This window comes from Amphiura filiformis, chromosome 19 (assembly GCF_039555335.1).
Source record: "Amphiura filiformis chromosome 19, Afil_fr2py, whole genome shotgun sequence".
In the NCBI taxonomy this organism is placed as follows: domain Eukaryota; kingdom Metazoa; phylum Echinodermata; class Ophiuroidea; order Amphilepidida; family Amphiuridae; genus Amphiura; species Amphiura filiformis.
In genome coordinates this window covers 26977860-26993833 of record NC_092646.1, presented here as the reverse complement: position 1 = coordinate 26993833, position 15974 = coordinate 26977860, and the positions used below count along the sequence as shown (strand labels likewise).

At 37.6% G+C, this 15974-nt stretch overlaps 1 protein-coding gene across 1 annotated transcript in view; it reads right to left on the bottom strand.

Moving 5' to 3' along the window:
* LOC140141121 (microtubule-associated serine/threonine-protein kinase 2-like) overlaps nucleotides 1-15974 on the bottom strand; it is a 173259-nt gene that overhangs the window by 144993 nt on the left and 12292 nt on the right.

Below are 15974 nucleotides of genomic sequence, written 5' to 3'. Positions count from 1 at the left end.
CCCTTAATATTGTCATTTTACGCTGTTAGACATAGAAAATTTACCTTTTCCTCACAGTTTCTGTATATCTGCCTGACAAATAATGGTCGCTTTGCTTTAAAATAATACTAGAAAGCTAGACCAATAACTTGGATATATTTTGATACCAAGATGAATTCAATTTCATGAGTAAAAGTTGAGTTATGATAGTTTACATTTCCCCTACCCCGTAATATTGTCATCTTCACGCTGTTAGACATAGAAAAGTTACCTTTTCCTCACAGTTTCTGTATATCTGTCTGACAACTAATGGTTGCTTTGCTTTAAAATGATACTAGAAAGTTAGAACAATCACTTAGATACATTTTGATACCAAGATGAATTCATTTTCATGAGTAAAAGTTGAGTTATGGCAGTTTATATTTCCCCTACCCCTTAATATTGTCATATTTACGCTGTTAGACATAGAAAACGTACCCTTTTCTCACAGTTTCTGTGTATCTACCTGACAACTAATGGTCGCTTTGCTTTAAAATAATACTAAAAAGTTAGAACAATCAATTAGATATACATATTGAATTGAATTAAATAGAATTAATACCAAGATGAAGTCAATATCATGAGTAAAATATTGAGTTCTGATGATTTATTTTCCCTACCCCTTAATATTTTTCTATGTTATGCTGATATACTGAGGAAATCAACATCAGTTTTTGTTGGGTTTTTGGTTTTTTAAACATTTTTTGTCTTTTTCCCAGTGGTTACTCACGTCCCCACATAAATATTCAAAATATTACATCAATGGAAACTTAACGGATTTTGTAAATGGAAGTTGGTGCAGTGTAGTGACATATTAAGACATGTACACACACATTCATCCCCTCCCCCCACGTATACCCTATGTACACCCAGCACCCCACACACACCTCGTCCCACAGACACCCCAATGAACTCATACATATTATAATGATTGGAACTGTTACAATAATGTTTCCCTTGATATGCTTAACATTAAAAACAAAATAAAACATTAAAATTTAAATTAAAAAATTAAAAATGGAAACTGAATCAATTTTGAAAATATAAAGTGCTATAGTTGTGAGATTTGAGGCCAATGTCAAACTTTACACATATGGTTTTAAAAATCAGATTACCACTCATTTATGGACTATATACTTCCAAATATGCTCAAATGAAACCTGTTTTTGTTTAAAAATAATACTAGAAAGTTAGGAAAATCATTTAGCTACATATTGATACCAAAATGAATTCAAAATCATCGAGTAAAAGTTGAGTTCTTGGAGTTTATATCTCCCCTACCCCTTAATTTTGTCCTATTTTTTGTGATTTTATGCGATTATACGTCCATACATAAAATGACCTGTAAAAAAAGTGATACCACAATTTGAGTCCACTACCTACCTAGCAGTGATCTAGAGGGTCCATACTAACTACCTATGGTGTCAAACCTTGTATGTAGTGGAGGGTGAACGAAGTCATTTTTTTGAGGTTGCTGCTCCTGTACTAATAGTGCCCTAGCGACTTTATGCTCAATTTGTGGGAGCATGTGATTGTGAGTTGAGGCTTTCTGGCTCTCAACCCTCGATATGTCAATTGAGCCTGGTGATTGAGCAAATGCAACTTCCATGTATGTAGAAGCATTTATGGGATGATATAAAAACATTCTTTGGCCAAGTTCTAAATTAAGTGATCTCATAGTTGTTCATGTTACAAGTCTTCTCAATCAAAAATGCTTCCACATAGAAGTTGCAGGTACTTGCTCTGAATCTGTCACAATTACAAATCTATAAATTGGGCATATGTTGAAGTGTTTGTGAGATAAAGTGAATATCTACTTCTTTTTATAACCTGATCTTCACCAATCACATGTATTGTGGATAGAGGGTGTGGTGCATTTTGGGTCCATCCAATCAATCATTGCTTCCACATGAAAAGTAGGTACTTGATCTGAAACATGTAAATTGGTCCCATGCAACTTCCATGTAGAAGAGTTTCAGCCATCTCATACAAATAGAGGGTGCAATTCATGTTGGAATCTATCCAATTAAAGAATGCTTCCACATGGTAGTTACAACGAGTAAATGTGATACATATCACCAATATAGTATACATGTACATCTGTCCAGCAATATAAATAAAGTTGCAGGGGCTCACTCGGTGTATGATGCAAAACATGCAAATTGGTCACATATAACTAACATCATAGCCTACATATGTCCAGAAATGTATATCGCATGTTTCATTGAACATATCAATACACTTCCATGTATGGGTATGGTGAGTGTTACGAGTGAAGAGTATTTCCACAGGGACGTAGATATTTTCATACCCTTAATGAATGCAAGAACATTTGTCACATTAGGAGCAGACATCGGATGGGTGGGACACGTATGAATCTAATGAAAGAATTAATATTTGCTAGTTCTGCACACCTGCCAAATTAAATCTCTATGTACTTGTACTTCTGTGACTTATTAGAAATGCGTATATTACTGAATGTAGTATTAGATGCAATGAGTTGGGGTTTTTTGCTTTCTACCTCTTACTCTTAGGGTCCGTCCATATTATGCCGTAATTGCTTTGCGATGCGTTGCTACACTGCATCATACTGCAAAATACTGCATTGCGGTATTGCAATAAAGTTACATATATTTTAACTTGGGAATGTGACATGCTGCATTGAGTTGCGGCAAATAGTAATTGATATATCAGCCACGCACGTAGTATGTATATATGCCATAAAATTCAATATTAGAGTCATTTCCCATCTAAACACATCATGTCTTTGCCTAATTGTGTTTGTCTTTGTCAAATTTCAAATAAAATTTTGTACAGCAATGTAACCAAATTCTAGTCTATTTCTACCCAATTTTAAATGAGTTTCTACCATCAAGAATGAAATTTACACATTTAATCCATTAAACCAAGATGCAATCCTAACTTGCAATTTCAGACAGCACTCCCAACAAATCCCTAATAAAAACCATTTTTCCCATCTTAATGTCATGATTCTCTTCAACTACATGAAAAGGGGTAATTATCTGAAAGAGTACATTATACTCTTTCAGATAATTGCCCCCTTATTCAATAACAACTTACCCATGCCTGTGACCTCCGGCTGACGTAACTCCTTTAAATTCCAGTCAAAATGGAAGCGTTAAAAATACTCACATCCACAAACGTTGATGTCACTTTCCACTTAACACATTAATTTTAATAGAACATAGGTCAACTGATATTTCACAACAACAACATTTACAGAAGACATCCAGGATCAATATTTTGTTATGCATTTTAACGAGTCTACGCCATGATATGTACACAACATCAATTAATTAGTCTGTCTGGCTCACGCGGTGGCTCAATATCACTGATTGCTCCCAAATTAAGTCAGTTTGGTTTGCGTATATTGTATCACCGATTCTACTGAAATAAGTCATTGGTCGGTATCAGACATTACCCATTTCAATTGCTAAATTTCTACGTATTTTATCGTTTTTAGCAATACTAAATCATATCATATTTCAGGTAACACAAGTCTATTTGAAATATCTTTCGAAGACAATTTAATGTCATGATAGATTATTCCAATGCTTAGAAAATTTGGAATTGATTTTAGCCATCAAGAGAGCGTATGCTGCTTTATCACATGACATAATGATTTGGGCGATTAGCTTCACTTTATCATTGACGATGCCAGTCTGACTGTCATTAGTATAGTAGCTGGCATATCGTTGTCTGCATCACATACGGTCGTATCTCGAAAGGCTGCCTTGTGTGATTTTTATATTATTGTCATGAGATACACTGTAAAATTAACTTTATATGTCACTGTTGAGGTATTATCCTGGGTATTATAACAATATTTCAATCTCATGCGCAATTGCGCATTTATTAAATACAGAAGCATGCTGAAATATAACAGTAATGTTAACAATATGAAATACAACATTGATAATAAAAATCACACAAGGCAGCCTTTTGAGATACCACAGTACGTGATGCAGATGATGCTATGTTATGTGTCTATGATTTGGTAAAGAGAGGTGCTCACTTATACTATAATCATTTAGAAATAACATTTAGCACAGAATGTCTGTAAAATTTTTGTAAATTATATAAGTTTCACACAAATTATAATGTGCTGTGCCACAGCAGATGAAAGGGCTTTCCATTAATCCCATCATGCATTACAGTGTATCTGCTTGCTGCGAAACAAATGTACCATATTTCCTCAAATAGTCGCCCCACCACTTTTTCCAACCAAGATGTTTAAAAAATGCTGGTATTTCCATGCTATCTTGTGTAGTAAGCTTACCAAATTGCACATATGGTCAATAATAGCGTTGATAATCAGCGAAAATCTGGTCAGCAAGCCGGAAGTGAACAAGAAGTCAGTGTTTCTAGTTCACAGTTAGTCATTTCAGAGTGAGTTTTAAGCTTACCTAATGATTTTAACAGGAATTATCATTCTAAAAATGACCTCTAATAAACGCCTCCCCCCTGGAAAATGCAAAGCCCCCGGGGGCATTTATTTGAGGAAATACGATAAGAGCCGCTTAAATATTGAGGCCTATGGATAGTTTCCCCAATGGCCATACCATTCAAATTCTCATTTTGCAAATTGATATCCTAAAAACAAGAAAAATAATAAAATCCTAACCACCTCCTGCCTCTAGCCAGGATCAATTAGCAAAAGAGTAATGAATGAGTTTCCCCTCCTTCACATCGCACCAATTCCCTTACTGTAGAATTAATACCCCCTCTCGAACCCCCTAATACAATGAATTACTAACCCTATGAAACACAACACCTCTATCAAGCTAGAGTCTCATATAACATAGTCGTCTGCTTGCTAGACAGTCACTTCAGATTTTAACATTATCTAAAGTGCTGTAGTTTGAATCATGTGCTTTATAATCAGCTGTTTGCACTCTCTATACTGTGATCAACTCGTAATAGGCAAAAATTATTCGGTTTTTGTTACTGCACGAGTCAATATAGTTCCAACTTACACCTGCGTAAAATCACAAAATCGCGCTACAGTCACGTAATATGCAAGGTGCAGTTCATGTAGGTGCTGCGCCCAGCGGTGTGCATGCCATTCCATATTAATCCACAATGTTATGAGTCCTGCCTATTACGAGCTGATCAGAGTATAGAAGGGGTACTCCTAAAGTTTGTTCGGCTAATAATAGGCTAAAATTATTCGGTTTTTGTTACTGCCCACTATAATGTCCCAACTCACACTCGTGTAAGTATAGGCGTGTGCTAGCCACGCATTATGCAACGCACAAGTAGCATAAGTGCTGCATCCAACAGTGTGTACACCATTCTATATCTATACATGGTGTTATGAGGCTTTTTTTTTGTTTGCCTTAAATATAAGGCGAACAAACTTTAGTCCCAGTTTTTAGGCCTGTTTTAGGGATGTGCCATTCAATTCTAAGGGGGGGGGCATGGGAGTTTGGGTCAGGTGGATTTTTTTGCTGCCAAAGGCATTGAAATTTTATTTTTTCAATTTTAATGTTAACCTTTATACAGAATTGGATGGGGATTTTTTTTTACTCATCAGTGAGGCGAAATTCATTATTTGGGTACAAAAACTCTGCAACTTAAGGTCAAATTTTGCACTATGATTGTTTAACTGAGGTTATTGAACAATGCCATTGTGATGAGGCCATTGCGGTCCATAGTGATATCCACAGTATCAGATTTTGTATCTCAGCACCCAGTAAATGATATCACTATTAATTATGCAGTAGTCTGCACCCATATAAAAAGGGTCATTAATCTAAGTGCATCAGATACTGGATAGAGATTTATTCTGATGATTCACATGTATTCATTGCAAGCGTGCTTGTCCATTTATGAAGGCATTTATAATGTGTTGAATAAAAATCTCAGATGGCAACTCTGTAACTTTATTCGCCTCACATTTTATTGTCCAGAAACACTGACAAGATTGAGCATTGAAAGTAGAAGACATTTCAGAAGTTCTTTTTTGATGATAAAATGTAACCAAAAGCAATCAGATATTTAACTTTAAGCTTATTTGTTAGATTGCCTCTATGACTTGTAACAAAAGGCCAAAAAAAAACATGTTTGTTTCCTGCAGCAGGTCAAAAAAGTCAAATGCAAAATGCATTTTTTTTTGTTTTTTGGTTTTTTAGATCCATGTCTTCAAATGACAAAAAATACCTTTTTTTGCTGCAAATTGGAAAGGCAATTTACAGTGGGTCTCTCCTACACACAAAAAAAATCAAAACTTTCAATGCCAGAAGCATTCGAATTGAGCTGTTTTATTTGGCAAAACATGATGATATTTTTGAATCCCAACAATATTAGTACTGTATTTTTCTGGAATCTGGAGTAAATTGCACTTCACATATCCCAACATAAATAGGCTGATGTTGATGTATATTTCGATGCCACTAAGCCGGAGACATGCTTCATTTCCTGACAGTTAACTTCTCAATCATAGTAGTCTTGTCAAATTCAAATCACACCACAACTCACCAATCATACGTGTATTTTCATTGTCATAAACCATGCCAGTGGACATCTGCCTCCAGTTTTAGACAGAGACGCAATAACACTCACATACATGTACCTTTTGCCGTGCAACTATAGTAAATGTGTAAAAATCCTCCATCATGGCAGACAACATTAATCAGTATAAAATGAAATCCAGCAAGACCAGCATCATGGTAAAAAAAACTACAAAACAGGGACCACCCCCACCATTTTTTCTTTGCCCTCTTCCTGAAAAAAAATCCCAGAAAATCCACCATTTGGGGCTTAATTGCCATATATTGTGCGAAAAAGCACCCCATTTTGTCAGAAATTTCCAATTTTTTGGAAAGGTTTTCTGATCCCCCCAGTGTGCATCCCAATTTTCTCCCCCCACCCGAAAACAATTCCTGGTGCCGCCACTGAGTGCACTTTACATTAATCCTACACCAAACACAATGATATTGATGTCTGCAAAGATGTCACATACCCCCAGACATTCTTTGATTTCCTGAGATAAACTTTTCAATCATAATCATGACAGGTTTCATTCACACCAACCTCATGTTTTATTTTGTATTTTTATTGTTATAACTATGCCCAGTTTAAATCCATCTCTATTTCTACGCTTGTTTCATCGTATTGTTTGGTAGTGACGTAGGTTCGTATTTTGCTGGTCAGCGAATAGAATTAGATCCTAAACCAATCCTACAGAGCATAGATAAACATGATGTGAAAAAACGCATACAAAAACTGACGTCACTACCCATACCAAACTCAAAGTGGTATGTATCTTAGACTCTGCCAAGATCCCTTTTCAGGTGCAACTATAAAGAGGAAGCCCCGCTAGAGCAGTTCTTCTGGGGTGAACCAAACCTGCCTGGTTATCAAACTAATCAGTGATCTCTGAATTTGCTTGGTGTTTTAATGTTATTGCATCAAATAGCACCTGTCAAATTCAGAGATAACCTTGTTCATTTGATAACCTTGTCACAGACTATTTTGATAACCAGGCAGGTTTGGTTCACCCCAGAAGAACAGCTTAATGGCAGGGCTTCCTCTTTAAGCAGAGTGATTTAAAGCTCACTTCATGTAACTCCTAAGGAGTGTAATTCTTAGCTCTCCTTGATACTGTTAACAAGGTAAACAATTTGTGATTCTTTTTGACAGTCCTAAACAAGTGCTTCCTTCACAGCAAAAGCAATCCTTCATAAACTGAACTAATCCAGCAACATTTACTTTGAAAATGCCAATATTTGCTATGAATCCAGTTTATTCTTATTAACTTTTCCTATGAAATACTTCATAGCTCCCTCCCCCGTTTAGTTTTGCAAACTTCTATTTTCCTACAAAACAAGCTTTCATTTCCATAATTTGATAGCCTGCTTTTACAAATTTCCACTATAAAATATTAGGTTTTAGGTATTCTTACGTTTGTCAACTGAAAGGCAACATTTTGTAATTATATACCTTTCTTGATATCAAACCTGCTTACTTTTCATTTTGAAAAACCTATAAATAATAGTAAAACCATGAATCACGACCAGTTGTAATCGCTCACGATTCTCTCACCGGATCCTAATCAGTATTGCGACAAGAGTTTTTAAGGTTTCCTGCTCACTCGCTGGGCATGTGACATATTGAATTTATAGTTGTGACAAACGAATTCAAGCTAGCTCAGGGATCAAGAGTAAATCCCTGTTACTTTGTGTGCGCTATGATGAGTGAGTATACAGCATACCTGGGGCATTTGCTATGTATGTTTGTATGTGCTGTATTTGGCTATTCCAGTTAAAATCCATACATCTACTGTTGAAAACTACATCCCCTGTGAGAGAGATTTTAATAGTCGTGTTCACATTGTGAGTTACATCCGGCGTAAACTTACGCTAACAATTATAACAATTCTACAAATATTTTCATCACACCTAGCCTACTCCTAGCACTACGCCGACCAGTTCCACCAAGTATTCACTTCTGGTTGGCGAAAACATTGGCTACCACTTCCGGTGTTTCTGTGACCTTTTTCAACCACACGATATGTAATGTCTTAGTTACGACCAACAAAAAAACTTACACCGGGTGCCAGCAGTAGCAGCGTTCATATTGCAACTTACGCCTGGCGGAGGTTACACTCAGCTCACTACTCCTGACTTTTGTCAGGAGTAAATCATCGGACGTACACCTGGCGGAACTTACGCTGACCACTGTTCACACTTTTGGCAGTGCCTACCACTACTCCTAGCAACTTGCGCCGACCAAGTTCCGCCAAGCGTATGTCCGACAATGTGAACACAACTTATATTAAAATGTCATGTCTTCCATAGGGGGTGTATGGAACAGCACATCTTGCATCTGATGAAAAATGTTATTAGACCAAATAGTACAAAGACATTGTTTCTGATTACCACCCCTATATAGGTGAGCATGTTAGACTACATGATGGTCTTAACCTATCTCCGCTCTCAATGACAGGGGGAAAATCTGTGATAATGTCAGATGATAGTGGAATGTCATGAACGGATTCAATGTTGAAATATCTCAAAATATTTTTGTTGTGCATATACTGGGAAGAGGAAGTTTAACTTGGTTAGATGCAGTGGTGTAACTGTCCCCCTGAGATGTCTTCCCCCCTCTTCCCAAAATGAAAAGTTACCTTGCCCCCTTAACCCCACCCCTATGAAAATGTCTTGGCTATGCTACTAGCTAGATGTGAGTTATTATGTGACAATCCAAAGTCTTGTAACTTCAAACAATTCATTTTCCCTTCCTCTAAAACAGCATTTTCGCAACCCGGATTGTGGTTGCAAGCTCTAGTTGCCACGCTCAGGTGAGGATGGAATGTGTGACCTCCATTCAATGAATGCTATTGCTTAACAAAGTTTAGGAAAAAATCAGTAATTCAAAAGAAAGATAATTATAACAAACACATTAGGCAGCTCCATTTGAATTTCATACACCCTCTGAGAAAGATTCAACCTGAATCTTCCACAGATAAAGTTTCAAATGGAGTTGCTTAATGTGTTCAATTCCATTTGAAATTCATACTCCCTCTATGGAGGACATTTCCAAAATCTTCTACAGGGGTTGTGGGGATTTTAAATGGAATAGCCCATTTTCTTTGGTTCCTAGATGCAGAGTACTAGTACTTGTAGCAGACGACGCCATGAAGCAGCGAAAAAATACATACATCTCAACTAAATTCTCTACGGAGACCCATAATCTGAATTGGATACCACTAGAGACATACTAATTCATGTTTCAATTCATGTTGCTTGCCATAAAATCCCACCATTGAAAACATATTCCTATTTATACCACAAAACCAAATGTGACATCACAGTTTCTGGCGTTTCCTGTTTTTGTGTGCGACGTCAAATTGTCTACATGCTGTTAGGCTGTGTTATAGACATCATAACTGTGAAAGACAAACTACTGGGGATCTTTTTCAAGACAAAGTGCTCAATCCTGTGCAACCTTACTTTCAACCAGGGGCGGCGCCACAGGGGGGGGCAAGGGGGGCAATTGCCCCCCCTATAATTTTCAAAAAAGAGGTAAACGAAAGGAAAAAAAGAAAGAGAAGAAGGAGAGAGAAAGGGAGGAGGGAGAGAAAGAGGAGGAGAAGAAGAAAAGGAGAAATTCCCTCCCTGGCCATGGTTAAAAGGAGGAAACTCCCCCTTCGGATCTTGCCCTTGTGGAATGCTGACCCACGCGGTTTTAAAGTTGTTGATTTTTATATTTTGGGCCCATTTTCGCAAATTTTCCCCATAAAAGTCGCATGGCCTCTCTCTTGCCTTTTCTCCCAACAACTTTGGAAAAATCCTGGCTACGTCATTTTCCTGGCGCGGCAACACATGCAAGTCTGTGTCATGCAGCAATTAATCATTTTAAATAAGTTTACTTTCAGTCCGATATTACACAACTTTTACGGGGTTTCATCACATTGTATCAGAAATAGTGTAAACATTATGCACCAATATACGTAAATATAAGCAATTGGCTTCATTACGGCCGGCCAGGGGCGTAGCCAGGATTTATTGGGGGCTGATTTTGAAATGATGGCCCTGTTTTGGACCTTTTCCTAAAATTTTGACCAAGAAAGCATAAAGAACCTAATTTTTCGCTCGCTACACTCATGATTGGGCAATTTTGTCCTTTTCTGACTGAAAAAGCATTTTTTTTCTCGCCACGCTTCATAAAGTGGACCTTTTCGCTTTTAGTGATCATAGGGGCACCTTCCAACGCTCCTGGTTTCTGACTAAAGTAACCTCATATTTGGCCATTTTAGACTAAAAGTGCCAATTTTTTCTTCAGCGACTTTATTTTACATTTCCACCATATTTCACTTCTCGCACATTTGTACCATGAACTTATTCTGTTGCCAAAAGGTGCTGGATTTGCCTAAAACCAGCGGGCTGAAAGTCGGGCCCATGAATGAAATCCATAAAAATATGCGGTTAGAAAATAAATAAATAACCCTAAAGGGGTGAAAATGGTGCATCAAATGGCTTCATTTGTGCTTTCATTTTGCAAATTTTCCCAATTCTGAGGGGGGCACATCCCCCCTCAGACACCCCCATGCGTCGCGCAAGCGCGACGGGCAGCGCTGTCGCGCTGCATAACAAATTTCCAAAATTGCTTTGCCCCCCTATCAAAATACCCTGGCGCCGCCCCTGCTTTCAACCCTAAAACACTATGGACCACAAGAGCCTCATCCCAATGGCATTTATAGTCCAATAATCTCAATTACATAATCATAGTGCAAAATTTGACCTCAAGTTGCAGAGTATGAGTTTTTGTACCCAAATCTTCAAAGGTCATTCAATGAATGTACAAATGTATTGGGGTTTAAGAACTGTTCCCCTGAACATGTTGTGGATCCTAGTGAAACCACACAGAACAACTTTTAAAAATATATCGCATGTATAGGGACCAAAGGGACCGAGTATTTGAGTGGGGGTGGATGGGTGGGGATGGGGTAGGGCAAGCAGTGCCGAGTTCTGGTGGTGGTTTTGATGATCAGTTGCTTCTGGTGGTACCAAATTTAACACTATAGGATGATTAGTACAGAAAATCAAAAGGAAAATGGACCCTCCCCTTCGTTAGGTGTTCTTTGGCTTTAAGAAGATTTTCAACATGGGAGGGGGGGGGGTTGGGGGCTGATCAAACACAAAAAATATGGTGACCCATCCTGGGGGTGCACAAAGTGTCAGAAAATTTTGCGGAAAATAGGTCAAAAACACCCATTTGTTCCAGTATCTGATCATATTTTTTTACTTCATCTGGAATTATTGGGGGGCTGAGCCCCCAGGACAAAATATTGAGGGTCAAGCCCCCCCCCCCCCAGTTCCTAAAGCCTATGCTGTTTTATGATAACAACAAAAACAGTGTTAGATGAGAGTCACATATCACAGACATTTTAAATTGAACCTATAGCTGTCTAAAATAAACATACAAAATTACGGAAAATTTCATGTATCGTTTTGGGCAACCTAGTTCATTGTTTTCTTCCGTCACAGTTTCCAAAATGTAACACTATGGACCACAATAGCCTCATCCCAATGGCATAGTTCAATAACCTCAATTACATAATCATAGCACAAAATTTGACTTCAAGTTGCAGAGTATGAGTTTTTGTACCCACATTTTCAAAGGGCATTCAATGAATGTACAAATGTATTGGGGTTAAAGAACTGTGCCCTGATAGATGAACATGTTGTGGATCCTAGTGATTGGGAAATACCTCATTTAACCTAACACTTTTGTGTAACACCCTAAATGTCATGTTCCAAAAACACTCATTTTTACAACCATATTATTTCACTGATAAATGTATACACCTATTTTTATGGTGAGAAATGTTTACAACTTCAAGTAGTCTGCTACACAACCTCTTCCTAAGGTATAAAACTTGTGGCATTTAAAATTAACAAGTAAAAAAAGTCAAAAGCAAAAATAAAATTGGAAAAAAAATGCAAAACATTATTTTCTATTGTTTCTTCCTGAAAGGAAAAGGAAAGGTATTCCATGTAGACTTTAAGTATCAGACTAATCACTATAGGCCTAGGGAATTGGGAATGGGGTGGGATCATTTTCCTTATTTTGCAAAAGATTCGGAAAAGCTCTTGTAAATGAATAAGATATTGTAAAGCCTACAGCTAATAACTAAACATTAGTGTGCTGAGGAGATGTCTGTGTTTTGATAACATTTTTCTTTACATTTATGCGGGTATTTATGTGCCAAAACAACATTGTGTGGGCGTATGATCCACGGGGAATTAAGAAACAGTGCGTAAAATGGTACTAGAGTACATAGAAATGTCACATTTAAAGGAGGACTGTCGTTTATGGGTCTCGTGCTAGGTGTTGGGTTTCCATAGATTTTAAGGACACCTGGAATAAATTCAAATTTGAAGATTAATATGTCAAAACTTGCTTTCACATTTAAAAAATAGATATGTAAGCCTACATATTTTATTCCATAAACTTTCATGTGACTGTTAGAAAATTTCTTAAGTTTGTTTGGAGTTATCTTTGCAGCTAAGTGTCTTAACCTTTGTGTGGACTTCATTTACAAATGGGAAATTTTAAATCCGCCATCTTGGTTTGCGCTCGTGGAAGACAAATTGTGTACCTGCAGCTGAAATTGAATGATAATTCAATTTGCATATCTGTAAAGTTTAAACTTGCATATTGTGGGATAGGCTTTTACGACGGGAATTCATAGCAATTAGTGGGTTTTTAGCGGGTTCGCCGTCGGACAAGTTTAGAACTGTCAAGCTTTCGTCAGGAGTAGCTCTGACTTCTTCAAGACAAAGTACCTAAGAATGAGACATGTAGACTGCCCCTTGTCTACTGATGACTCTAAAAAGAGCCGTTCACTGAAGACTGCCCCTTGTCAACAGAGAACAAGCAGATCTCGCCTATCTGCTGATATAAAGGTTTTGGTGGCTCTGAAAAGAGCCGTTCACTAAAGACTGCCCCTTGTCTACAGAGAACAAGCAGATCTCGCCTATCTGCTAATATAAAGGTTTTAGTGGCTCTGAAAAGAGCCGTTTACTGAAGACTGCCCCTTGTCTACAGAAACAAGCAGAACTCACCTATCTGCTGATTTTTTGGTGGCTCTGAAAAGAGCCGTTCACTGAAGACTGCCCTTTGTCAACAGAAAACAAGCAGGTTTGTTGGCTCTGAGAAAGAGCTAAAAACCCACTAATTGTTAAACTTGCATGTTACACAGATTTGCACATGCAGACTGCTTTGCGCACCCTTTGGAACAACATGTTACATGCAGAATAAAAACCATTTGCACTTTGAATCAAAGTTTGCAGGGTACATATATAGCAAAATAATCCCAAGGTACATTAAGTTGGCTTCATGAGCAACATGCAAGCATGGCCTAGTCGCCTAGTCGGTACTCTTTGATTCTACCTCAATGGCAAGGTAAGTACACATATGACCCAATCTGATCCACTTGGGCACATTAATGCTGAAACAGCGAAAAATTCTGCCTCTCATCAATGAACCTTTTTAAGCACACATATATATGAAATAGAGTGGACACAGTAATAAGATGGATGAAACCTTTTAACACTATAATTATTGGAGAGCAATATGATCATAATCTGTGATCATCTTGTCACTCCCTACATTTTGGTCATCAAAAATGATTGTATCCCCATTTTCTTTCCAAAAATTTATGACCCCCAGTATATTTGGGACCCCCCCCCCCTTCTGAATGTCAAACATATCTAGGCATTCACAGCTGAATATAGGAGATAACGCTGACGAAACTTCGGCTAGGCACAAGTGACCTGGTGAAGGCGGTATGTTGCATTTTAATGTAAATATTACAAGTGACACATTGAAACATTTTGAAGACCAATGTCTAACCTGCCCCTTCGAATGTGCATCTATGAGCACATTTTAAAAATAAAATAAGAATGGACACAGTTACAAGACGGATCAAGCTCTTGTAACACCATCATAATTGGAGGGGAATATGATCATAATTGCAAGGGAAACCCAAGGAGGAGTGATGCTTAAGGGGGAAATTATTTAGACCACAATAAGTTTTGTGCTTCATCACAAATGATTTACTTTTGCATGTTTAAAAAACTGTGCTAACATCGAATATCAATGTGCTGTAATAACTAAGTACAAAGTTCAAATCTAAGACTGTCAAGGGAGCATGCTGGTGTGTGAATATTTAACCCATTTGAAAATTACTACTTTCAATACTTGGTAAAATAGTATTTTTCACACCATTATTTTTCATGATGCAATAACTTTTGCTCATTTCAGGTTTCTAAGTAGCTCCAGACAATAAAATAAACATTTGTGTGTGTTTTATTTCACACTTGTAATGAAGAGCGCAAAAGGTGTGAAAATTTAAGTCCCTCAAAAATTGTTCACTTCTCTATAACACAGAGCAGGTTCCAAACCCTTATGAGACATGGCCTGGCCGGCTGCCCCAAAGAAAACTTTGTCTAGTTCCTTCCTTGTCAATTGTGCAAAGGCCTGTAGCGTGTTCAACAATGACAGCCAGTTCTGCATATTATATGATCCAATTTTTCGACAAGATTCTTTGAAAAAAATTGTGCTGCAACCTAGAACTTCAATATATGCGGTAGTTATTGATTGTATGTCGCTTTAAATAGCAATCGTATCCACTGGAATATCACGTGAGTGCGGAAGATGAGAGTGCTCAAACACCCAAGGGCCTGGTGGTATGGAAGGAGTGAGGAAACTGATAAAACATTTAAAAAAAATGCTTGAAACGGTGTGAAAACTTTCAATATTTGGTAGCTTCTGATCGTATGCCATTTTGAGCAAAGCACCATACATAGTTCAGGTATGCTGTGAGTGTGTGTGTACCACAGTGGTGTGTGCAGAGGATACTTAAGTATTCAAGCACTATTCAGATCTAATGCCATAAAGAGGAAAATATACAAAATGCTGAATTTTAATTTGGAGAATAAAACCTCCAGAATCACTCTCACAAGTGTTACCCACCCAGATAATCTATGCAGGCCCGTGTACACATAGGGGGTGCAAGTTTGCAAAAGTTTAAAAAAAAAAAAAAAATATCACAACTTGTGAGCGTAGCAAGCAACAAAATCACGCTTTTTATGCCTTTTTGGTCAAAAAAGGTCCAAATTTTGAGAAGAAAGTCCACTTTTCACAAAATCGCCCCCTGGCAAAAGGTCCACTTTTTCAAAATCAGTACCCCCAAAAAATCCTGCATACGGGCCTGTGTTCATGTAACCCTAAATTGTGATGCTTTCTCAAAATACTCCTTATTTGACAAAGATGGTGACACACCATTATGAAAATGGCACCCTTTTTTGGCTGCATACCTCGGGTGCATAGCAAGACATCTCTTAGTGAGTGACGCCCCTCTCCAAGCCAGAAAGTTATACAAAGACTTGTCGGTATGCTCCTTACTTAGCTATGAATAAAAA